Source organism: Triturus cristatus, chromosome 8, assembly GCF_964204655.1.
Source record: "Triturus cristatus chromosome 8, aTriCri1.1, whole genome shotgun sequence".
Lineage (NCBI taxonomy): Eukaryota > Metazoa > Chordata > Amphibia > Caudata > Salamandridae > Triturus > Triturus cristatus.
Window position 1 is genome coordinate 1,558,732,470 of NC_140591.1, and position 26,439 is coordinate 1,558,758,908.

Consider the following 26,439-nt stretch of genomic DNA (forward strand, 5'->3'; position numbering starts at 1 on the left):
ACCACCCCCAGGGCAACGGCCTGGTGGAACGCTTCAACCGAACTCTGAAGGGAATGATCCTGGGCCTCGAAGAGCCCCTGCGCCGGAAATGGGACGTCCTCCTCCCTTGCCTCCTGTTCGCGTACCGGGAGGTTCCCCAAAAGTCTCTGGGGTTCAGCCCCTTCGAACTGCTGTACGGACATCCCGTTCGAGGGCCCCTAAGCCTGGTCAAAGAGGGTTGGGCGACAAGCCCCCGGGGGACACCCCCAGATGTGTTCCGCTACCTCCTGGCCCTCCGCAACCAGACAAGGAAGTTTAGGGAACTTGCAGAGGCTAACCTCGAGGCCAGCCAAGAAGAAATGAAGCGCTGGTATGACCAGAACGCAACCTTGGTCGAGTTCCAGCCGGGCCAGCAGGTTTGGGTCATGGCTCCGGTGAGACCCTGCGCCCTACAAGACAAATGGACTGGTCCATTCAAGGTGGTCGAATGGAAGAGCCAGGTCACGTATCTGGTCGACGTACAATCCCCACGGAACCCCCTCCGGGTCCTCCACGTAAAGCGTCTCAAGCCCCACTTCGTAAGGACAGAACTGAGTTTGCTACTGGCCACCGATGAGGGGGCAGAGGAGGACACTGAACCCCTGCCCGATCTCCTGTGCACAAAAGAACTGGACGGTTCCGTGGAGGGTGTGAAACTGTCGGACACCCTCACTCCCCAGCAGGCCGACGACTGCCGCCAGCTGCTCGGACAATTCGCAGACCTTTTCTCCCTCATTCCAAGGGTGACCGACTGGTGTGTCCATGACGTGGACACCGGCGACTGCCCGCCTGTGAGACACCGAGCCTACCGGGTGCCTGACCGGGTACGCACCTGCATCAAGACCGAGGTACAGAAAATGCTCAACCTAGGGGTCATCGAGCCCTCCGACAGCCCCTGGGCCAGCCCGGTGGTTCTGGTCCCGAAGGCTGCCTCCCCAGGGGTCGCCCCCGAACTAAGATTCTGTATAGACTATCGGGGGCTCAATGCGGTCACCCGCGCAGACGCTCACCCTATTCCCCGAGCCGACGAGCTCATCGACCGCCTGGGGGCCGCCCAGTTCCTCAGCACTTTCGACCTGACCTGCGGGTACTGGCAGATCGCTCTCACGGAAGGGGCGAAGGAGCGCTCTGCCTTCTCCACGCCAGATGGCCACTACCGCTTCAGGGTCATGCCGTTCGGGATGAAAAACGCCCCAGCCACGTTCCAGCGGTTGGTGAACAAGGTCCTGGCCGGACTCGAGGAGTTCAGCGCAGCGTACCTTGACGACATCGCCGTATTCAGCTCTCAATGGCACGAGCATCTCCAGCACCTCCGACAAGTACTAATGGCCCTGCGCCAAGCGGGCCTGACAGTGAAAGCCAGCAAATGCCAGCTCGGACAAGGCTCCGTGGTCTACCTGGGGCATCAGGTGGGCAGCGGCCAGGTCGCCCCTCTCCAGCCGAAGATCGATGCCATCAAGTCCTGGGAGCCCCCCACCACGCAGACAGAGGTTCGGGCCTTCCTGGGCCTTACGGGGTACTACCGGAGGTTCATTAAAAATTATGGTAGTATCGCAGGGCCCCTCACAGAGTTGACCTCCAAAAAGCTTCCGCAGAAGGTGCAGTGGACCCCCCAGTGCCAGCAGGCGTTCGACGCCTTGAAAACCGCCATGTGCACCGCTCCCGTACTCAAGGCCCCCGACTACTCCCGAGAGTTCGTGGTCCAGACCGACGCATCCGAACATGGCATCGGGGCCGTGCTCTCGCAGTACGACGACAAGGGCATTGATCAGCCCATAGCCTTCATCAGCCGAAGGCTGCTGCCGAGAGAGCAGCGTTGGAGCACTATAGAGCGAGAGGCCTTTGCCGTAGTCTGGGCCCTCAAGAAACTGCGGCCCTACTTGTTCGGAACCCATTTTCGAGTACAGACGGACCACCGGCCCTTGCAGTGGCTAATGCGGATGAGGGGGGAGAACCCCAAGCTACTACGATGGTCCATCTCTCTCCAAGGGATGGATTTCACTGTCGAACATCGCCCCGGGACGGATCATGCCAACGCCGACGGCCTGTCCCGGTTCTTACGCTTCGGCGAGGAGAACCCCCCAGTGGATGGGTAGTTCTCCATGCCTTTCAGCTGGGGGGGACGCGTGTGAGACCGGCCTCACGGCGTTGCCCTCTCCATCATCCCGCCAACCTGCAACCACCCTCAAGACACGACATCCCCGACTCCGGCCGCCCCAGCCACCCCCGATCCACGGGCCGGCCAGAGACCTGACAGACTCAACACCCTACCACGCATGCCCAACCGAGGGAGCGGGAACCCTCGAGCCAGACCCAGAGGCGCCAGCCCAGTCGCACCTCGGGTCGCCTTCCCCGGGAGGACTCAATTGGCCACCAGGCCCCTGGGGAGCAGGCGCCTCCCCTACCGAGCGTCTGGGGTCCCTCCCAGACCCACCTGAAAAGACCAAAGAAGTGAGCGGCAGGAAATCCCGCCGACCCCCCTCCGTCACCCCAGTCCCCCCCCCTGCGAGCACTCCGGACTTCAAAGAACCAGCGGAGTATAACAAGGGGTGCCGGAGGAACAAGGACAGGGAAGACCTGGAACCATCTGAGCCTGCTGACGCTGTCGCGGCTCCTGAACGCTGAAGTCACCTGGGCCTGCTGAGTGACTCGCGGCCTCTTGCTATTGAACCATCTGAGCCCTGCGGACGAGGTCGCGGCTCCCGAACACTGATCCACCTAGGCCTGCTGAGTGACTCGCGGCCCCCCAGCTATTGAACCATCTGAGCCCTGCGGACGGAATCGCGGCTCCTGAACTCCGACCACCTGTGCCTGCTGAGAGACTCGCGGCGCTCCCCTTGAGGACGACTCGATAAGAGATCGCCCAGAGACACGACACCCTCCAGCTCGAGGATTGTGAGCTTCCGCAGGGTATTTCGCAGAGACACTATCTTGAAAGACTGTCCCGCTACCCCTATTCCCCACGCCTGATTTGTGGTATGTTGTGCCACTGCTGTACTATTTGCCTTTTGGGTCATAAAAGATCCCTGAAATCATCGATAAAAGAACTTATCGTCCTACAAAGAATACGTGTGGTGTCCCTCTGTTCACAGTGCAGATCAGGGTGTGCGCGCCTGGTTCGGCTTACTTGGGAGAGGTGGGTCGAAGGGGTGGGCAAGACGTGTATGGAACCCCCTTCCGGCGGGCGCCTTTCCAACACCAGGGCCTACACATAAAGTAAAAGTGCCAATTATGAGTAGGCCAATTTTACCATATTTTAGGGAAGGGGCATAACCCCTTTAGGCTGGGTTAGCAGTGGTAAAGTGGATATTTGGACAAAACATTGAGTTGTAAATATGAAGATACAGAAATATCAGAAAACAAAATACTATGAACCAAAATTATTGTGATGCAAGAATATTGTTGTCAAGGATATAGATTTTTTGCAGGTAAATAATGTTGCTGTAAGAATATTATTCTTGTTATTATCGTTTACATTAACATGGTTGTAAAAATAATGTCTTTTTAATTATCTTAATGTGTTTTAGTTCATATATCCTTTTTATGTGTTATTATTGTTTGTATTACTGTTAATTACAATCTTAAATATAGTTCATAATTTTAAGTGATTTATACATTCTAATTGAATTGCTCATAGTAATTTATAGTGCTGTTGTGGGTTGCTAGGTTTCTAGGGGTATAGGGTATGAAGTTATCAATGTAATAATCATGTTACAAATAAATAATAATGTATTATTAAATATTTAAATGATTATTAATTATTTAAATTCCATAATAGCTTGGGATTGTAGGGACATTGGATGGGGCATTAATTAAGCAATAATTAATTAACAAATAATGATCAAATATTAATTAATTAGCTAATTGATTAGCAATGATGTACATTGTGGTATCGTTATCTATTTTATGTATGTTTTAAGTGTGAGCTGTTGGGTTAGTGGGCTTATAACGTGGGAAGCTAATTAAGTAATAAATAAAAAATTATTTACTACATTATAAAGTTGTTATTTTGTTATTCAATTGTACTAAATTTTGAATTTGGATTTTTATTGTTTTGTGTTTTTGGCTTTCTAACTGTCTTTGTACTCTTAAATACTTTACTCATTTTCTCTCTATGTTAAGCCTGTCTGCTCTGTATCATAGATACAGGGGTTGAGCTCAGGTTTTAATGATCTAAACCACTTACCGGACCTAACAGGTTAGTTACTTCAAAACTTGTGATGGACATCCATCCGCTGCAATTAATTATTCACTTTCTTATTTTGTATTTCACACAGTTCAGTAAACAGTGTTTTGCAACCGCACATACAACAGATTTGCAAGCCTCAGAGGAGTTCGCAGAGTTCTGCTATGCCCCAAAAACTCTGCTGTGCTACAAAGAGCTCCACAAGCGGTGGAGTTTCTATAGATCAATATAGTCTGTGGTGATTTTCAGTGCCAAGTGCTTGTCCGCACTGTGCGATCATCGCAAACAGCAAAATGCACAGTCAAGCAGGCGCTGCTTCCTTTCTGCCGCTCAAGTTGATTTTTACTCAAACTGCAGCTATCTCAACGCCAGTGGACAGTTTCTCAACGCAAGTATAGGCTACCACTCACATTTAGAAATCTCACCAGGAGGTTGATTTTCAATGCTCGGGCTCGCCAACAAGATGTTGATGATTGCAAACAAGGAAAAATCTCGCCAGGAGGTGGTTTTTCCTCGCTCGCACACGCCAACTTGACATTGATGAACGCGAGCGAGGGAAAAAACTCGATGCCGCAAAGCGGAGCAGGGATTTTTGGAACTCTGCGAGCTCTGCGTAGCGCAGAGAGCAGAAAACTCAGTGAGCAGAGCAGAGTTCACCTCCCAGACTTACAAATTTGTCATATATAACATGTATAATTTATCCATGTCATGCTGCTTTGCAAAATAAATCGGCAACAGACTATAGCTAATGAACAATGTAGGAAGTGAGTTATTTTTTAGGCCGCACTGATTGTGTTACCCACATGAGTAGTCCTGTAACCATGTCTAAGGTCTGCCTCTGCCATGTCTGTGAGTTCAGTTTTAAACTGCCACGTCGACCTGGCAAGTGCACGCAATTTCCAGGCCCAAGCCTTATCTTTTACTACATGTGAGGCACCCCTAAGGTAGGCTCAAGGTAGCCCCATTAGCAGGGTGCAGTGTATTTTAAAGGGAGGACATGTGATTGTGTGTGTTATGTGTCCAGATAGGGAAATACCACCAATTTTGTTTTTCAGTTTTGCATTTGGCGATACAGCGCGCGCAACAAAATTTGTGGCACAAGTGTGTTGTCACCCCAGTCAGTTTTGAGCCTTGACAGGGTAAGGGAATAACTTTAGAAAACCAAAAGGCTGGGACTAGGTATGAATATTGGACCCTCTAAGCAACTCCTCAGTACAATTCTGGGCCTGTGAAAGCCTTCAGAAGGACTGTTCTGGCACAAGAGGACTGTCCTGCTTCTTGAAGGATTGATTTTCAGACAGAAGAAGAACTGGACCATATCCTTGAACCCAGAACCACCAGAAGTGATTCCTAGGGCTAGTTTGGTGGCCTCCTGTGTAATCTACAGGGACATAGGAAGCTCCAGAAGCCTTGAACCCTAATGCTGACCTCTGCTGGAGTGAGACCTCACCCCTCAAGTAGTGTCCCCCCTAATCTTGGACCCCTGGTAGTGGTATTGGTGGTATTTGTTCAAATGTTGAGACTTAGAACATTTTCCACTCTAACTTTCTTGGACAATCGACAGAACACTAGGACCTATTTGCCAGTCAATTCACACAAAGTGCATCATTGGTCAGCCTGACTTTGCAGTAGCTGCTGTTACGTTCTTCTCAACAGCAGTGAATGCTGTTAAGTATGACCTCTCAACAATGATATGTGGCCTTGAGGAGCCCTCTTTGGCTAATGCCTGCAACTATATCCCACTTGAGATTTTTGACTTTCAAAGAGTTGTACAAGTCTGAAGATAAAAAGCTTCACAGGGCTCAATGATAACCACCTCCACTTAAATGATGATAACCTCAATGGCCTGGAAATCCAACGTTTCCTACTTAGAGCTTTTCTTGTCACTGTTGATGGCTTTAATGAGAGGTCATCTAGTGACTACCTGGCGTTGACCACTCCTCCCCAGACAAAGCCTGCTTCCTTGCTCAGCCGTATTCTACCTTCTCAAGAACCTTTCTTGAAAGTTGTTTCTATATCCAGAGGTAAGCCGAGATTGGGCCTAATCCACCCTTTGTATCCAATTCGCAAACCATCACGGTTCGGTGTAACTATAGTACTGGGCGATAAACTCTGCTCTGACGGCAGAGGTTGCAGTGTTTTGCCACGCCGTGCTCTGCTTTGAGCATGAAGTTCAGCAGAAACTCTGCTAATCATCAGCAGAGCGGAGTGTACAGGTGTGTTCACCCAGAGCTTCACCAAAAACTCATCAATCAGGATTTATTAATACAGGTTCAGTTTTTACTTCGCATTTATGGACCATTCGCAAGCGTTTAAGTGCGTCAATCTCTCCAAATTATGGGAAACTTTGCTCTCTTATGGGATGGATGAAACACTGATGCACTTATGGCATATTTGAACTGAGATATTATGGCTAGGATGAGAATAAGTACGGATGGAAAGTATATTATGGGGGTGAGACAAGGTTGTATTTTGGCCCCTCTTTTATTTATATTATATATGAATAAACATCACCCTTTTTTAGTCTCTGCTTCCCCTGTGTCAGGGCTCACCTTCAGCTTCTTGCTGGTTTCTGTTGTCTTGCACAGGAACAGAAGTCACTAGCTTCCCAACTCCCACTTCCAACCACTCAGCCCCAAGTAATACTTTGGCACTAACTGATTAGTGAGGGGAAAGGGGGAAAGTGGATAAAATAATAAACTTTAAGAAGAGACTGGTTATGGACCTTCAGGTTTTCTATCTGGATATCTTCTTCAGCTTTCGCACTGCCTACCGAAGACTCCTAAGGAAAACTAAACACACAACAATTTTATTTTTTCCCTTCCTCTACACTATCCTATCTCTTTTCTACATTTTCCTTGAGATATGCTACCTACCCAAAATCCTGAACTCCGTGCCTCTCTTCCTGACCAACTCTGTTTTCTTCTTCCCTTGTTATGGATGTCTTTTAATTATCTGTAAAACAGTTACTTTTTGATTATAACCTATTTATTGCTTGAGCGTTTATCTAATAACCTTTTTATATATAACCTACCAGCAGTTGGTTTACTGGGGGCTTCCTCTTTTATCACGTCGTTTTTTATTTTTCTGTTCTTTAAATTCTATAACTCTTGTCTTCTAGATTATTTCTTCCTGAGTTTTTAACCCTTTTTTCTCTGTTCTCTTTCTCTCCTCAGGTTTATGCTGTGCTGGAATAACTCTGGTAAGTCTTTCTCCTCACATCTCTTTCCTCTCCTGATTTTTTGTCTGTGATTCTGCACCACTCTAACTCTCTTCACAAAAATCGTTAATGTTCTCTTTTTTCTTTTACAGGACCCAGTATACTTATAAATGCAGTCAACGGTAAGTTTTAATTATTTTCAGGGAGTGAAGACTCGCATTAGGGAGCCTGACAGTACCCCCCACCAAAGATGGTCCCCCCACACTATGTTTGGTTGGATTACGCTGATAAAAAAGTTTTATTAGCCTAGGAGCATGAACATCTGAATCTAATTCCCAGGAACGCTCCTCTGGACCATAACCTTTCCAATCAACCAGAAAATACAGTCTTCCTCTAACTAATTTTAAGTCCAGAATTTCTTTTACCTCAAACTCCACTCCTGTATCTAGCTGAATAGGGTTTGGAATCGATTCTTTTCTCAAATTGGGAACTGCCTTCTTCAAGAGAGAAATGTGAAACACTGGCTGAATTTTGAATTTGGAGGGCAAGGTCAATTTATAGGTCACTGGATTAATCTGCTCCACAATAGGGTAAGGTCCGATAAATCGTGGCTGGAATTTTCGGTTCCCTTTTAGTCTTAAATTTTTTGTATTCAACCAGACTTCATCTCCAATTTCTAAAGGGGGAGGTTTCTTTCTTTTCTTATCTGCATACTTCTTATACTTTTCCTTAGCCTTTTCTAGATTCTTTGATGCTAATTCATGTACAGAATTTAAATGAGTCACCAAATCCTTGACTGCTGGGACTGAGAGCTCCACATCTTGTACTGCGGAATTTGGATGTCTACCATAGTTTAAATAGAACGGAGAATACCCAGTGGACACATTCTTCGCGTTATTATGAGCGAATTCAGCTGTCCACAAGTAGTCCGGCCATTCCCCATCCTGTTTCAATGAGAACAAGCGCAAATATTGCTCCAATTCCTGGTTCACTCTTTCCGTTTGTCCATCCGTCTCCGGATGGAAGCTGGTGGAAAAACGAGTCTCTACTCCTAACCCTTTCATAAATGCCTTCCAGAAATGTGAGACAAATTGGGTTCCCTGGTCTGATATTATGACCTTGGGTATTCCGTGCAACCTTACGATCTGTGTACTAAAATGACTTGCTAGCTGTTTCGCTGTAGGTATTCCCTTTAAGGCCAAGAAATGTGTCATTTTCGTGTATGCATCTACTATTACTAGGATTGTGTTTGTCCCATGACAGGATGGTAAGTCTGTAATTAAGTCTAGAGTGATTGTGTGCCAAGGATGAGGAGGAATGGGCAGGGGTTGCAACAGTCCCTGAGGAGCGTGCCGTTCTGATTTTCCCTGAGCGCATATCTCACAAGATTTTACATATTGTTCTATATCTTTACTCATCTGTGGCCACCAATATTTTCTTTTGATCAGATCTGCGGTCTTGAACTCTCCTTTGTGCCCAGCCAACAAATGGTCGTGACATTCCTGCAAGGCTTGCTTCTGCAACGCTGTAGTCGGCAAGTACAATGCACCTTCTTTAAATGGTAATTCATCTCGAACTTCTCTTCCAGGCTCTAGTTGCGCCCACTTCTGCATTTCTTCTGGGGTCAAAACTTGGATTACTTTTTCCTTGAAGTTCAGTATATCTGTGGCGCCGATGATCTTGGCATCTGGAATGATCACTTGAGCACTTAGTGGGTTCCTTTCTTCTCCAGTTCCCATCCTCGACAAGGCATCCGCCTTTCCATTCTGTGTACCCGGTCGATAGGTTATCATGAAATCATAATCAGCAAAATACAATGACCAACGAAGTTGGCGAGGTGTCAAAGTTCTGGCTGACTTCAGGAATTTAAAGTTACGATGATCCGTGTAAACTGTTACCACATGGTGGGCACCCATTAAATAATGTCTCCACTCCTTGAAAGCGTCTTTTATAGCCAGCAACTCTTTTTCCGTAATTGTATAGTTAATTTCAGCTGGCGTCAACTTCCTAGATCGATAAGCCACCGGGTGTAATTGGCCAGTTTTCTAATTCCTTTGAGAAAGAACTCCTCCAACCGCAAAGTCAGAGGCATCTGTCTCAACATAAAAGGGCTCCATCGGATCGGCATGAAGGAGGATGGGTGCAGTGGTGAACTCAATCTTCAAATCCTTAAAGGCTAGCTCTGCTTCTTCTGACAATTCGAATTGTGTCCCCTTCTTCAGTAATCGTGTCAAGGGTAGTATTCGTCGAGAAAATTCTCCAATAAACCTCCGATAGAAATTTGCAAACCCAATAAACGCTTGGACTTCTTTGACACTGGTGGGTGACTTCCATTCTAGTACAGCCTGAATTTTCCGTCTGTCCATATGAATTCCTGTTGGCGAGATCACAAAGCCCAAGAATTCTACCTGCGAAACTCCAAAAGCACATTTCTCCAACTTGACAAATAATTTATTCTCTCGCAGTTTTTGTAAAACTCCTCGAACTTGTGTCTGATGCTCCTGCGTATCTTCTGAGTAGATAAGTATGTCATCAATATACACAATTGCGCATTGATCAATTAATTCACTGAGTACATCATTTATAAAGTGTTGGAACGCTGCAGGCGCATTACACAACCCATAGGGCATAACCTGGTATTCAAATAGCCCAAAGAGTGTCCTGAAAGCCGTCTTCCACTCGTCTCCTTCTCTAAGTCAAATAAGGTGGTAAGCTCCTCTTAAATCCAACTTCGTGAATATCTGTGCTCCTTTTATCTGGTCCAATAAGACGGAGATAAGGGGAAGAGGATACCTGTTCTTCTTTGTTATTCGATTTATGGCTCTATAATCAATACATGTTCTCAACTCGCCCTGCTCCTTCTTAGGCACAAAAAATAGTGGCGAGGACACTGGAGATTGGGAAGGACGTATAAATCCATTGGCCAGGTACTTGTCGATATATTCCCTCAGATGATGATTCTCTTGTTCTGTTAAGGCATACACCCGACTGCAAGGTAAATTCGCCCCTGGCTCTAGGTCTATCTTGCAGTCGTAAACACGATGAGGCGGCAGTTGTTCAGCTTCCTGTTCGTTGAAAACGTCCTCGAAATCTTGATACTCTGGTGGTATTGATTGCGTATTGATTACGCACACGGAGACTTCAGCCGCACATAAGGCGTGTGCTGGGTTCAGTTTACTTGTTTCCTGGAGAGCTCCAAAACAGTTCTCTCTACAATATACTGAGTTCATTTCGATTGTTCTGTCATTCCAATTAATTGAGGGATTATGCTCCGTGAGCCATGGAAGCCCCAATATAAATTGAAATTGAGGGGCATCAATTAAATTAAAGTGTATAGCTTCTCTATGCCCATCTTCTCGAATCAGCTCTACCAATTCAGTGTGACTCGTGATAAGCCCTGAGGATAGGTTGGTACCATCAATCGCTCTAACTGGTTCTCCTCTTGCCTTGGAGATTGCTTGCAGCCCAATTTTTGCCGCAAATTTCAGATCACAGAAATTACCTGTGGCTCCTGAGTCCACCATCACCGCTACTCCTTTCATTGTTTCTTGACGGAATCGGATTGTCGCAGATAGAATCAAATGGGGTGAAGACGATTGTAATGTATTCGCCAACCAATGTTCCTGGGGAGTTGATTTCAGATTCGCATCCACATGCACAACTCCTTCTACAGGTGGTGCTGCGAGTTTTCCTTCACTTAAATGAACCCTTTGGCTTTTTTGGACAATTTCGCACGAAATGCCCACTAGACCTGCAATACATACATAAGTTGCTGACTCGCCTTTTTTCCTTTTCTTCTTTAGTGAGCGGTCCCCGAATTGTTCCTATTTGCATAGGTTCTGATCCTGAGAAACCTTCTGTGCCCTTTCCTGTTTCAGTCTTAGCTCTGTCGGAACGTGGGACCTCTTCTCTTTCCTCTTCGCTCTCCCTGCCGGAAATCCAATTCTAGAACCAGATCTATTAGGGCGGAAATTTCAGTTGGACGGTTCGGTATTTGAGCCAAACCATCTTTTAATTCATCTCGCAGGCCTCGATAGAATATTGCTGTCCTCTTGTTCTCCGGCCAATCAGTTTCCATTACAAGCTTGTTGAACTGGGCTAGGTAAGCCACCAAGTCTCTATTTCCCTGCTTCAGCTCCAATAGTTCGTTATCTACAGCTTGAGAGATCCGTCTTTGGTCAAACATTCTCAGAAATTCTTTCTTGAACTCGTCAAAATTCTGCAATAATGGATCATCTCGTGAAACTATCGGCATCGACCATGCCGCAGCATCTCCACTTAAATATGACAAAATGAAGGCTACCTTAGATTGCGCATCAGGAAAGATAGAAGGGCGACACATGAAATTAAGTGAGCATTGAGTAATAAACACCTGCGCCTTTTGTGGGTCCCCACTAAATCTCTCGGGCGCTGCCAACGGTATCACTGGAGATAAGGAATGTATTACTTGTGTTGTTAATTGATTTGTGTCTCCCATAGATGTGGTGGGACCCTCCCTTCCAGCAGAATACGGTTGTCTTATTCTCTGTGCTAATTCTGCCGTCTCTTTCCTAGAATTCATGACCTCCTGTCTTTGGCTTTGATTCTCTTCTTTAACTCCTACCAGTTCCTTTTGTATCGCCTCTAGTACCGACCCTAAGGTCTGTAAATTAATTCCCTCAACCATTTCTTTTCTGTTCGGGTGCAAGATTTAGGACGTTGCCACTTCACTCTGTCTGGGCTCACCTTCAGCTTCTTGCTGGTTTCTGTTGTCTTGCACAGGAACAGAAGTCGCTAGCTTCACAACTCCCACTTCCAACCACTCAGCCCCAAGTAATACTTTGGCGCTAACTGATTAGTGACAGGGAAGGGGGAAAGTGGATAAAATAATAAACTTTAAGAAGAGACTGGTGCTGGACCTTCAGGTTTTCTATCTGGATATCTTCTTCAGCTTTCGCACTGCCTACCGAAGACTCCTAAGGAAAACTAAACACACAACAATTTTATTTTTTCCCTTCCTCTACACTATCCTATCTCTTTTCTACATTTTCCTTGAGATATGCTACCTACCCAAAATCCTGAACTCCCTGCCTCTCTTCCTGACCAACTCTGTTTTCTTCTTCCCTTGTTATGGATGTCTTTTAATTATCTGTAAAACAGTTACTTTTTGATTATAACCTATTTATTCCTTGAGCGGTTATCTCATAACCTTTTATATATAACCTACCAGCAGTTGGTTTACTGGGGGCTTCCTCTTTTATCACGTCATTTTTTTATTTTTCTGTTCTTTAAATTCTATAACTCTTGTCTTCTAGATTATTTCTTCCTGAGTTTTTAACCCTTTTTTCTCTGTTCTCTTTCTCTCCTCAGGTTTATGCTTTGCTGGAATAACTCTGGTAAGTCTTTCTCCTCACATCTCTTTCCTCTCCTAATTTACAGTTTTTTTATTGTCTGTGATTCTGCACCACTCTAACTCTCTTCACAAAAATCGTTAATGTTCTCTTTTTTCTTTTACAGGACCCAGTATACTTATAAATGCAGTCAACGGTAAGTTTTAATTACTTTCAGCGATATTGCGTCTTTTGGCATTACTTGACATTATTTATATGCCTGAAAACCTTTCCTGTAATTCACTTAGCTTTCTACTTGTTCTCTGTCAGGTGTAGCTGAATCTTCACTCGGAACTGAAGAGACAAGCCGACTCCTATCTCTACTCCGGTAAGTCTTTTACCGCAAACTCAAAGCGTCTTCGTTTTTCTTCAAGTAAGTATCGGTTCTACAACTAAGAGACAGGTCACGAAGGGGTGGCTCTCTGAAAACTTCTTACTCAAGGGTAATACACTTCAAACTGGGAACACTCGCAAAACAGTCTTCTCTGAGGAAAAGTCTTTAGTGAAGTGCGCAATACTTCAGGCGTGCGCGCGTCACATCAGCCTCTCCGGATTTGCAAACAACTAGACCGAAGACCCCAGCGCCTTAGCGGCCATCTTGGAACTGTGGACATGCCACCAACTCGACCATTGATGCCTGTTCAACCCTGTAGCACCACTTGAGTTTAACCCCTTGCGCATCACTTTGAAACTCGCATTAGGGATCCTGACACCCTGGTGTACCCATCTACTGCTCCTGTCTCTCCTTTATGCTGATGATGAAGTGCTGATGGCATGAACTCCAAAAGCCCTGCGTCAACTGGTGTATGCCTTTGTTAACTTTAAGGGTTCCTTGGACTTTCAGAAACCAACTTTGTTAAATCCTACATTATGGCATGTGGTCCAAAGTGTAAGCAGTTATTAACCTTTTTTGTATGTAGTAACAGTTTAAGATTCATCAACACGTTTTCCTATTTGGGGTCACCTTTGCTGCTCCTGGGTCCTGTACGCCTCATATTTCTTAGTCTAGGTCTAAACTGTCTAGGGCTATTAGGTCACTATGTAATCTACCTCAGCCACCAGGAGGAGGTACTCTTGGCCCATGTTGTATATTAACAAAACTCCTGTCTCAACATATGGAGCTGGGATATGGGTTCTGCAGGATGATGCTGTTGATCCCTATGTCATCCTCCTATGTGATCTGCCATGGAGAACATCACTTTCCATATTTAAAAGATCACATTAGAGCATGCCCTGCATTACTTTGGTTGCAGTATGGAAAAATGCATAAGCCACTTTAACCAGAGATATTATTAGGGACTGTCTTGACTGTGAAAGGGGACACCAAATCCCATGGTTAGCCCCTGTTGAGTCAGTTTTTCGAAAGCTTGGTTTACAGCGTGTCTTCACAGACCCTGAAAATATTGTGAATATACATACGAAACATCTGCAATTAACCATTTTTATTTTTTAGCGTACCACTAGATTGAACGTCGATGGGGAGTAGCCAACAGTGACAACAAATTTAAACATAGCTGTAGTCAACCCTTCTACCAGCTGCCTCTGTACAGCAAGAACACGCAGGGAATGTAGTTTGTTGTTTTGATCTCAAGTTGTCACATTGAAATAATTCTTATGCTTCTCTCTGGGTTTTTAAATGAACCTTGATGCATGCCCTTGCTCCTGTGAGGGGAGTTCTGGTCAGTCTATGCAGCACTTTTTTTACGAATTTTAATTAAGATGTATGAAGTACTTTTTACTTCTGCTCATTAAAAAAAGGACAATATTTTGGATTTTAAGGTGGCATTCAGTTCCCTCCTACAAATGCTGGATGATGAGACAAGCTTATATAAAGGCTCTTTTTCTAAAGCAGCAGTTTGGGCCCAGTGTACCATGGTTTCTTACTAAGATGGCCCTGCTGTAATTGTAGTGTTTACATATGCCACTATAGGTTTTGTTTTCTTTAGAGTAATTAATTGTTTTTTATTCTTTATGATGGTTCCTGGTCAAGACTGTCCCGCTGAAACTGTAGTGCTTTTATACATCACTTTTCTGTGTGATGAATAGTGTTTCATTTCATATTTTATACATTATATGTTTCTATTTGCTCTTCAGTGTGCTTTTTCTATTATGGATATTTGAATATTTGAATAAAGATGTTCTTGACTGACTGACTGACATTCGGGACACTCAGGATTTATAAAGTGCGGCTAGTCACCCGATAGGGTATCCAGGTGCTTACCGGCCTGGAGGCTTATTTGAACAGCCAGGTGTTGAGGGCTATTCAGAAGTGAGGTGATAGTCTGGAGGTACATGGTGAAGCTGTTCTAGGTGTTTTGCTATAATGTGAGAGAAGGAGCATTCTCTACTTCTGATTTGCAGATGTGGGGAGTATGGACAAGTGAAAGGGAGGCCGAGTGTAGTCTTCCCGATGGTTGGTAGAAGATCAGGCAGTGATTAACGTAGGTGTGGCCTTAGTTCTGAATTGCCTTGTGTAAAGCCAAGTGTGCATTGGTCAGCACCTTGAATTGGCACTGCACGGGGAGTCAGTGGACTTTCCTGAGGTGGGATGTGATGTGGGTTCATCGGGGAATACTGAGGATCAGTCTGGCTGCGGCATTCTATATGGTCTAAAGTCTCTGTAGAAGGTGTGTGGCAGTTTCTAAGTAGAGGGCATTGCCATAGTCCAGTCAGCTGGTGATGAGGGCTTATGTCATGGTGCGTCTCGTGCATAGGGGTAGCCACTTGATGATCTTATGCATCATGCACAGAGTGAGGAAGGAGACAGAGGCAATGGCATTGATCTGTCATTTCATGGTGAGCTTGCTCTCCATGGTGAGTGGGCGGTTTCTGGTGTGATTGGAGGGAGTGGGTGCAGGTCCTAGGTCTGATGGCCTCTAGGAGTCAATCCATGTAATGCCGCTGTTGCCAAAGCTCCATACTTTTGTCTTGTCTACGTTCAGCTGCAGGCATTTATTCTTCATCCAGTCAGTGATGTTTATCATGTATTAGTGGAAGTTGATTCCAGTGGTTGCAGTGGGGTCGTCGGTGAGTGAGAGGATGAATAGGGTGTCATCTGTGTAGGCCGTTGGATCTGACGATGTTGGCCAGCAGTGCATATGCTAAAGAGCGTGGGGCTGACTGATGAGCCCTGGGGGACACCGCATCAGGGAGCGAAGCTGAGGCCGTATGTCCCCCGAGGGGGCACCAAAGAAGAGCTTTCTTAAGTATGACATGGCCTTGTGGTAAATAAAAATACCGGACTGAATTTCATACGGAATCTTAAAATAAAGTAAATAGCTCAAAATAACAAGAGGCAGAATCCGTGGTATAAGAGGTTTTCTAAGTGGGCTTTATTCCATTCAAAATGGCCGACTCGAGTCGCGGCCTTCAGGTTCCGTCACCACGAGGGTTTAGGAAGTGAAGTACAATAATTTATTAACAGACATGTATTTTTATAATAAGTGCATTACAATGAAACGAATGTAGAAGGCGTAACATTTGATAAGAAAAGTGACAAAACAGTGACATAATCGAAACTAGGCGTAATAAGGAATAAAAGAAACATGATTGGTTAGAATTATCAGACATAGGTGGATCTATAAGATAATACTTGGCATAGATGCGCGCGCGGCAGCATGACGTGTAATTGACGTGCAACTAGGGGGTGAAGGGGACTTGACATTTAGCTCTACATGTGGAGACGAGAAGTCTGGGGGTCAAGTCAACCTAATCCCAAATCATATCTAACATCCTATGTTTAAAGAACTATGTTATCCACAAGGAAGAGACTCTCGGACAGAATCTATTCTATACTGACTGTGTACGTGTACAAGCGTCTAAGTGTCTATATGAGATGCGAGGGATAGAAAACTTTCCATGGCAACAGGGCTATGAATCACTTGCAGGAGGACGGAAAGGCTGAGTCCTTTGCTTGTGAGCCAAAGGAAATGTTTACCTAAATCACTGGACAGGAATGCATCGGCTGGAGAGCAAAATAGATAATTCGAAGGTGAAATACAACTTCTTGGCAGACGGGCGAAAACTGGCCGAGGCAGGCACCGTTAGCTGCACAGGGAGTAGGACAAAGTTCATGGATACAGATGCGAGCTCAAGCTGAAGCTGTCAGAGACAGAAAGCAGGGAAAGGCTTTGAGGACAGAATCGGGCCTACTCGCCTGAACTGTAAAAATGAAGTAACTTAGCCATATAAAGTCGGTGGCCCGTCATACCTAGGAATCGAATATCCAGCCCATTGATGGCGGATCTGACAGAGAACATGTTGACGGTAGACACACATATGTTTGCGTCTTAGAAACTGGAACTGGAGGGGCATACATGTACTTGTAACATGCATATAGAACCGTTGGGGTCCAAGATAGGGGACATAACTGATCAGGAAAATCCACATTTCCACATTCCCTCCTTGTCCCCTTCTTGCCCTTCACGAGACATCAATCTTCATCATTCCATTGATTTGCTCATGGAGCATCATTTCTTCTTCTTTCTTCTTCCGGGATTTTGAACGGGACCTGTGATGTGGAATGCATGATGTGGCACACAGACCACAAATCGCTGGTCCACCTTGCAGGCATAAACAACAACTGAAGAGCATAAGAAGGCCAATACCTAGGAAGGATAGAACTCTCCATCCCCAGGCTGATATCACACTCCAAAACCACCCGGACCACGTCCAAGTGCCTGGATTCTCGTGTATCTGGCTTACAATCTTATGAAGGCGTGTTATAGCTTTATATACAGATGGCGAATTTTCTGGTATGAATATGCAGCAGCTGGATCCGATGACCCTGCAAGCTCCGCCCCTATCGGCCAGGATGACGTCAAGGACAAGACGATTCTGGAGAACAACAATTCTCATCACTGATTGTTCCTCTGTCAGATTGCCTAGGGCGGCTATAGTCTCGTTTACTACAGCTTCAAGAGTCTTGGTGAGTCTGCGTATCAGCTTACTATTTGATATTGTACCTATATAGGGAAAGATACCTTTATTGAAATCTACATACTTGTCCCATGCCGTCTCAGTATAATCGACAACTGGGAGATCTCTTTGCTCTCTATTGTGTACTAAATGAACATTTCGATAATAATCAGGAGGAGCTAGGAAAACAGGTGGCAAAAGGAATGCTATGTAACAGGTACCATCCCAATCTAGAGGCAGACGCATATATGCCGTCTGACCACATATGAAGTAAGAATGGCGAGAAGCTCTAAATGAAGATTTACCTTGATCACTATATTCTACTGTAGTAACGCATTGGCTATGGCCCATATGTATGGAACCAACTTTTCTTACACATAATTCACCCTTAACTGGAAATACTGACATAGTGGGCAGAATTAGTTCAACTTCGGATTTGACATTCAGAATCATAAGATTAGGCGTAAAATTACCTAATTTATACACTTCATTTTCTAAATCAGTTCCTGTTCTACTGGGGTGACCCTCCTTATTAGGGTGACAGACTTTGAATAAAACTAGATTCAGATTTCCCCATATCCAATGTTGTTGATAAACTGCTGTGTTTGGGTCTATGGAATTTAATAAACTAAACCATGCTCCACAGGAGCCATTGTGTGTGAATGGATGTGGAAAGAAAGGCAGAACTCCTTTGTTATTCTGATAGGGAGGAAGTCGGCCACACACCCAACAATTGGTCGCATTACTAGTCTGATGGGAATGATGTAACATACTAATGAAGGTGTTATTGCGCAGCGCAAGTCTATAAGATAATTCATGTGGCGGTAGGTCACTAAAAGAATGTTCTGCAGCAACATTATAAACATGTCTAGAGATAGGATGATATATGTGCAAAATCATACTCGTAATAATTACTAAAATACTCGATAAAAACAAAATTAATAATGTCCTCATACAGTAGCTACGCAGTGATTTACAATACGCCTGTCGTTTCAACATTTCTCGGGTATTTTCTCTACTCAGGTCCAAGGGGTACATGTCGGAGACAATTCAACCGCTTCACCTTGGAGAGGACTTAAACAATCAAATTGCTCGACTGTTTGGGCCTAAGCTTTAATTTATAGCACTGAGAGTCATTCTGTTCAACAAAAGGAAGTTTTGAATCAGTCTGTGAGGGAGTGCAGGGCACAGTGTCTATATCTGAAGGTAGTCCATGAAATTTTTTGACGTGACTTGAATGAATCCACCCTTTTCGTCCCTCGATCTTCACGGCTGTTCTTGTGGTCAACAGGACCAACTTGGGTGCTTTCCACCTGGGCTCCAATTGACTTTTCCTGTCGAAGTTTCTCACAAAGACAAGATTACCCGGAACAACGTCATGGGGTTTCGCCTCAGTGTTGTCGGGAAAAGCTGCAGCTACCTGTGAACGAGAAGATTGTAGTGCAGACATCAAGGAAGCCAAGTAATCTGTCAGCATATTACAGTCAATGTCAGTTATTTTACGTGGTATAGGCGTCCCCCACATATTCGGTGGTCTACCAAAGATCACCTCATACGGGGATAGCCCTGTTCTAGAGTGTGCTACCATTCTCATGTAAAAGAGTGCAACTGGTAATGCTACTATCCAGTCGACACCTTTCTCTCTACATATTTTGGACAGTCTGATTTTCAGTGTCTGGTTATGTCTTTCTACGAGACCTGCTGCCTCGGGGTGTCGGACACAGTGGAATTTCCACTGATATCCCAACAAGAGTGAGACATGTTTCATTAATTCGGATGAGAAAGGCTGGCCGTTATCTGAATATACAACACGTGGTAAACCGTACCGTGGGAAGAATTCTCGAACTAGCTGCTTGGCAGTAGTCGGGGCAGTGTAATCTGATACGGGATACGCCTCTGTCCAACGGGAGAGAGCGCAGACAACTACGAGGACATATTTGAATCCTCGACAACGTTCCATCTGAATATAATCCATCTGGAGGACTTCAAAAGGATGGTCAGGAGGCTGAAATCCACCCTGTTCTACGGGAACACTCTTTCCTGGATTAAACTGACAACATATCATACAGGTACGAACCTTTTGTTTAGCTGCTGCTCGTAAATGTTTATTGAACCAAATGTGCTGAATGCTGTCTAGCATAGCCTTCTCTCCTAAATGTGCTGGACTGTGAACTGTAGCTATAATGGCTTGAACCATGGAATCAGGGAGAAACCATACAGATTTCTCCTTCGTCATCCATCCTTGATCTGTCTGGATCCCTCCTAGTTCAGTCCACTTCTTTATTTCTTCTGCTGTGGCATGTGTCTGTATGTCAATTACGTCAAGTGCGGGATCCTTAATTGTCATACACTGTGTTGGTGTCTGAACTATTGGCTTTGTCATGTCTAATGTGCGATTCTGAGCAGTCTGTTTAGCTGTTCTGTCAGCTAAATCATTGCCTTGAGAAATGGTATCAGTAACCTTCATGTGTGCTTTACATTTCATAATCGATATAGCAGTGGGTAGATGTATTGCATCTAACAAGGCATGAATGAGGGGCCCGTGCTGAATGTGGGCACCATGGGACGTTAGATAACCTCTCTCTCGCCACAGCACGCCGAAGTCGTGTACAACTCCGAATGCATAACGTGAGTCAGTGTATACATTAACTTTCTTATTTGTGGCTTGAATACAGGCTTGCGTTAGAGCAATAAGTTCTGCTGCTTGGGCTGACAGAGTATCTATACAATGTGTCTCAATAACTTCAGTGTCTGTTGTGACTGCATACGCGGCCACTAAATCTCCTGTACTTGCTCTCATGCATGATCCGTCTACATACAACGTCAGGTCTGGATCTAACAATGGAACGTCTGTCAAGTCTTGTCTAGGTTTCGTCTTTATTTCAATGATTTCAACACAATCATGAGCTAGTGGGTCTATTCCAATTACAGGTAATAGTGTAGCAGGATTCAATGTATTACACCGTCGGATCTCTATGTGTGGTTGAAACAATGTCAGTTCATAACCGGTAAGTCTTGCTATGGTCAAGTGTTGTGTTTGTGTTCGGTTCACAAGAACCTCTACTGCATGTGGTACTTGAACTGTCAATGGGTGTCCTAATACTATGGCATCGCTTTGTCTGATTGCTAAAGCTGTCGCTGCCACTGATTTCAGGCATGCAGGCAAAGCCTGAGCTACGGGATCTAATGTACTGGAAAAATAAGCACATGGCTTGCATGATCCTGCTTGATCCTGAGTGAGTACTGACAAGGCAGTACCTTCGCGTTCTGTAACAAAGAGTGTAAAAGGTTTGCTATAACATGGTGTTGCTAAAACAGGTGCTTGACATAAAGCTTCCTTTAGGCTTTCAAAAGCTTGTGTATGTTCCTGAGTCCAAGGGAGAACAGTCGATGTGGCTGCCTCCTGTGTGGTTAACTGAATGAGTGGTTTTGCTAAAAATGCGTACTGAGGGATCCACTGCCTACAATATGAAGTGAGGCCTATGAAAGCCCGCACCTCCTTTTGTGTCTGGGGTATTGACATGTTAGCAATTAACTGGATGCGATCTGGTGTAAGCTGCCTTCCCTCCTTGGACAGCGAGTGACCAAGATAAATAACTCGCTGAACACAGAATTGCAGCTTAGAAGGGGACACCTTGTGCCCCTTGTCGGCTAGGAAATGTAAAACTGTCAGAGAAGCTTTTTCACATTCTGGCTCGCTTCTCGCGGTGATCAGCAGATCATCGACATATTGAAGCAGTGCAGTATTGACTGGCATGTGGATACTGTCAAGTTCTCGTTTCAGTGCTTGGCTGTAGATGCTGGGGCTTTCTGTAAATCCTTGAGGAGCGCGTGAGAATTTAAAGCTGCGCCCATTTAAACTGAATCCGAACAAGTATTGGCTTTCCGGATCTATTGGGACGCTGAAAAAGGCATTCTTGAGATCAATTACAGTAAAAAATGTTGCTTCGGAATCAATTGCTGTCAACAATGATGATATATCAGGGACCACAGGGAATTGTGGTACAATACACTTGTTTAGTTCACGCAAATCAATAACCAATCGGTACACTGGTGGAGCAGTAGGATCAGTTCGTTTAAGAATCGGAATTATCGGTGAATTACATACATTGGAGTCTGTTTCTACAACTACTCCCTGGGCAATTAGCTCATCAATGATTTTCAACAAAACCACTACAGCATCATGCGGTAACTTGTATTGTCGCATTCGTGGTAGTACCACTCCTGCTTTCAATGTAACTCGATAGGGTGTAATGTTCATGCAGCCAACATCCGTAGGGCCTTGTGCCCATAGATGTACTGGTAAAGTCTGTAGTCGGGGATCCATGTCTCTAGACACATAGTGACCTTTAAAATCACGCAAAAACAACCTTACTCCTTCCGGAGAACAACATATTATGGCTCCTAGTGCTTTCAGAGTCTTAATTCCTAACAGATTTTCTGGGCATGATTTAGTAAGCAATAAATCTGTAGTTCGTGTCAAAGGTCCTATCGTAAGTGGTAGAGGCTGTGATACTTCATTAACAATAGGTTTTCCTGAAAAACCAAGGGAAACATTTTGAGAGCCTGAGAGGGGTGCCCCTGGAACTTCACTACGTTTTATGGTTGTTCGACTTGCCCCTGTATCGAGTAAGAATTTTCTATCTTGACCTAATAATTCACTATGTACATAAGGTCCTTCTTGATCTACCGGAATCTCGATAAGCGGTAAGTCAACTTCCCTCTCTAGGCTGGTTCATGCGTAACGCTGATACTCAGGGTATTCATACTGTGCAGTCTGATACATTTGTCGTGTTGTGGTTTGTGTGGCAGTAGCAGGCAACGGTGGTGCAGCTGGCACAAACTGTATGGGTTGCTGTGAGGCTGGCATGGACTGTTGCTGAACTGGCATGGACTGTCCATGCTGCATAGCTCCTTGTTCATTCTGATCTTGTCTAACTAATCGTGGTCTCTCTTTTGCAATACCTGTAGCTATATTACGTTTCAGGACTTGACAATCATGTACATAATGGCCTAGTTGTTTACAGTAATTGCAGGTTCCTTTTACAGGAACTGCAGAATCACCAGAATGTGTCACACCCTTTTTGTGACCATCTGCTGGTACTGTCTGAGAAACTAGCATTTTCATTTTTGTATCCTTCATGCGTCTATGCTCGTGTTCTTGTTCATCCCTAATCCTATTGTGATGATACTGTAACATTTGTAGCATTTGCGACGGAGTGTTACTTTGCCAGGTACTCTCGAATTTCAATATTCTATTCTTTACTGGAGGTAATGCATTTTCCACTAATTTTGTCACAAATAAATGTGGATATGAATCACTACTTGCTTTTATACCACTATTTATACCAAAACATTTTTCAAATCGAGCATAATAATCGCTTGTGTCTTCATCTTGCTTTTGTTTACAGGCTGTGATTGCACCCCAATCTTCCTTTTTTGTAGTTAATAAACGTGGTAGTACCTGTACTAGTAAACCTGGTAATAGTTTAACTTTATCCCCGAGCCCTGAACCTGCAGCTCGGCCCCTTTCTTCCTCTGCTAATGCTGTCCAGTCTATCTTTTGGTCTCCCACTTCCCACTCTTTTTCTTTCAGTTTTTCATAAATGCCAGTAGGCAAAAGCACCTTTAATATCGTCATAATATCAGGAAAGGTGTACTCTCCCATCAGTAACATGTCTTTAATTTCTCGGTGGAAACCCGCTGGGTCTTTGTCATGACTAGGTACTACTTTTTTCATTTCTAATAATTCCATTTTTGATATGGGTGTGTAAACAAATACACGGTGAAACTCATTGTCTTCGCCTTTTATTGGGTGCACTTCTCGTAGGGGATTTTGTCTATCCATATAGTACGGCACTCTTTCTCTGTGGGGCAGCGAGAGAGAATCCGGACTTACAAAAAGGACATACTGCTTACGTGACACTAATATCTCTTTAATTAGCTTGTTACTAGAACCTCTCCATCTGTTCGTGAGTAGTTCCGTTAATATATCAGGTAAAGGACCAGGGTCAGCATGTTGGCTCTTATATAATATGAGGAGTTGCTGAATCATATATATTCCAGCTAAACGTTGTTCATCTGTACTGAGGTTAAAAAACGTGTGTGCTACGGTCTCATCACCGTATTTTTCAGGACTGTCAATCCAGTGAACGGCTGATCTGGCTAATTCTTGCTCATCCATGGAATCGAGGAGGTGATAACCTTTTCGTTCTCGTAGTATTTTATCTGCGGCTTGAAACAAATGTTCAGGAGATTTCAGATTTATTACAGGCGTCGGATACGTTCTGCTATTATTTGGACATACAGAGTGTATGGGATCAGAAAAACATCTAGTATTTTCACAAGATCTTCCTCTGCCTACATAGGCTATGGTCTCTGATTGTCTTGCGGAATTCCCTGATTCGGACACTTCATCTTGCTCAAACTCGTCTGTTCCCAATCTTTCTTCATGAATACGCTCTATTTCTTTACGGATTTTTCGGCACATGGCTATTATACAATTTTGCTTATCGTGTCTCCCTTCTGATATATTCTGACTCCATCTTGTAAGAATAAGCATTGTATTCGGGTCTACCCCCGGACGATCTTGATTTCTGATTACACAGTTTATGAGGAAACGTAACAGTTCCCCCTGTATCTCTACTTTCTGGAATTCCATAGCTCTGTTAATACATCCTGAATCTCGTCCTGTTTGAACAAAATGATATATGTTATCTAGATGCGTAGTCATCCCTGGTAACCTTGCTAAATACTCTGCGGCTCGCCTGATACGTAATGATGCCAGGACCATTTCGTCCTCTTTACCGACCACGGGGTCATATCTACAATTTACAAGGAGTTCCTTAAGCGTACGTTCACTTACGAATTTAGGTGTACGTGAATGCGCTGACTCTTGAAAAACAAGTTTATTTATTCTGGGTGGTGTAAAAGTACTGCTAGCACCTCCCGTGGCCCCATCTGGGGCGTCGGGTGTGAAAGGATTCGTTGAACGTGACACAGCAACTATGGGTGTCGATACCCCTGTAGAGTCGACTGCGGAGACAGATGCGGAAACAGATGTGCTTGCCGAAGCTTGTATCGGGACTTGCTGTTGCACGGGGACAGATACCTGATCCTGACGTTGAACCCCTCCGCCAGACGGTCTATGTGGTGTGGCGTTAGCATACTCGGGAGCTGCATCGTCTAGATATGAGGAAAGAAAAACATCTTCTGCGGTTCTGGGATGCCTCTTTGGATGTACCTTAATTGGAAATAATGGGGGTGGCAAGTCTTTTGGTATCTCTGGAGCAGCCTTAGGTAATCCTTCGGCTAGTAGGGGATACATACCATTCATAAGAGCATTTCTTTGTCTATTCACTTGTTCTGATTTCACTCGGATACCTTCCTCAATTAATAGATTTTCTTGAACTTTATTTGAACTTTCTTTACTCCTCTCTTCTTGTCTACGTGCTTTTTCTGTTCGTCTATGAGATTCTTTACGCCATAACTCAACAGCGTCTTTCTGTGACTGTCTGACCTTTCTTTTCCATAACTCTTCCTCCACTTTCATGATGCACTCTACATCCCAGGTTCCCGCTATGGGCCACCTTTGACTTTCCGGTAATCCTTTGGTATAATCTACCCATAGATCAAGAAACAATATGGCATCTAAGCCATGTTTATGGTACATGAAATGTCCTGGAGTGTCTCTAGGAGGAATAGGAACTGCTTCTTCAAGCACCCCTTTTCTGGTAGTAATCTGTCTTAACTTCGAGAAGAGCGGCATATTGACAACTGATCTGATACTTACTCTTGAACTTGCTTAATACGAGAAACACAATAATGAACAGTGAACAATGAACAGTCATTCATACCACAATATGCAGGACATTTCTGAATACTTTAAACATTAAACATTAAACATTATAACAATGATCGACAATGATGACAGTCTGCCTAACTAATCACCACGCTGAATTCTTGACAATAACTGAATACTTCGGAATACTTGATATGAATTCTTGACAATAACTGAATACTTCGGAATACTTGATATACTGCTAAACAGTACATATACACTGCTAAACAGTGCAGACCGGATTTGTGTACCCAAATCCGTCTTGACCGGCACAACCTATGTGCGCGTCAACACGCCTCCCCGGCGATGGTACTCACCGAGTAGCTCCTTGAAACGGAAGGCCTCAGAGAAATGGACAGGACTCGATAACTGCGGACATCGGACCCTCTGGACGTCGGGATTTCGGAAAACCTGGTGGGCCTCTGTATACCTCGGATCTTGCTCTCTCAGCTAGGCTCTGGTCGGGATACTTCGCACTTCTCACCGCCTCGTCTGGGTTGATCGCAGCCTCAGTCGCCCCCGCTTGACCGGAGGGAGCTTACAGGAAATCCTGCTGGTACGCGTTTATGGTCCGTCCAGCTGTGGCAGGAGACCGGGCCTGCAACGCACCGCCGGCGCGTGAGATGAGAAAGTGTCCCTGTTCGGGCGCCATTATGTGGTAAATAAAAATACCGGACTGAATTTCATACGGAATCTTAAAATAAAGTAAATAGCTCAAAATAACAAGAGGCAGAATCCGTGGTATAAGAGGTTTTCTAAGTGGGCTTTATTCCATTCAAAATGGCCGACTCGAGTCGCGGCCTTCAGGTTCCGTCACCACGAGGGTTTAGGAAGTGAAGTACAATAATTTATTAACAGACATGTATTTTTATAATAAGTGCATTACAATGAAACGAATGTAGAAGGCGTAACATTTGATAAGAAAAGTGACAAAACAGTGACATAATCG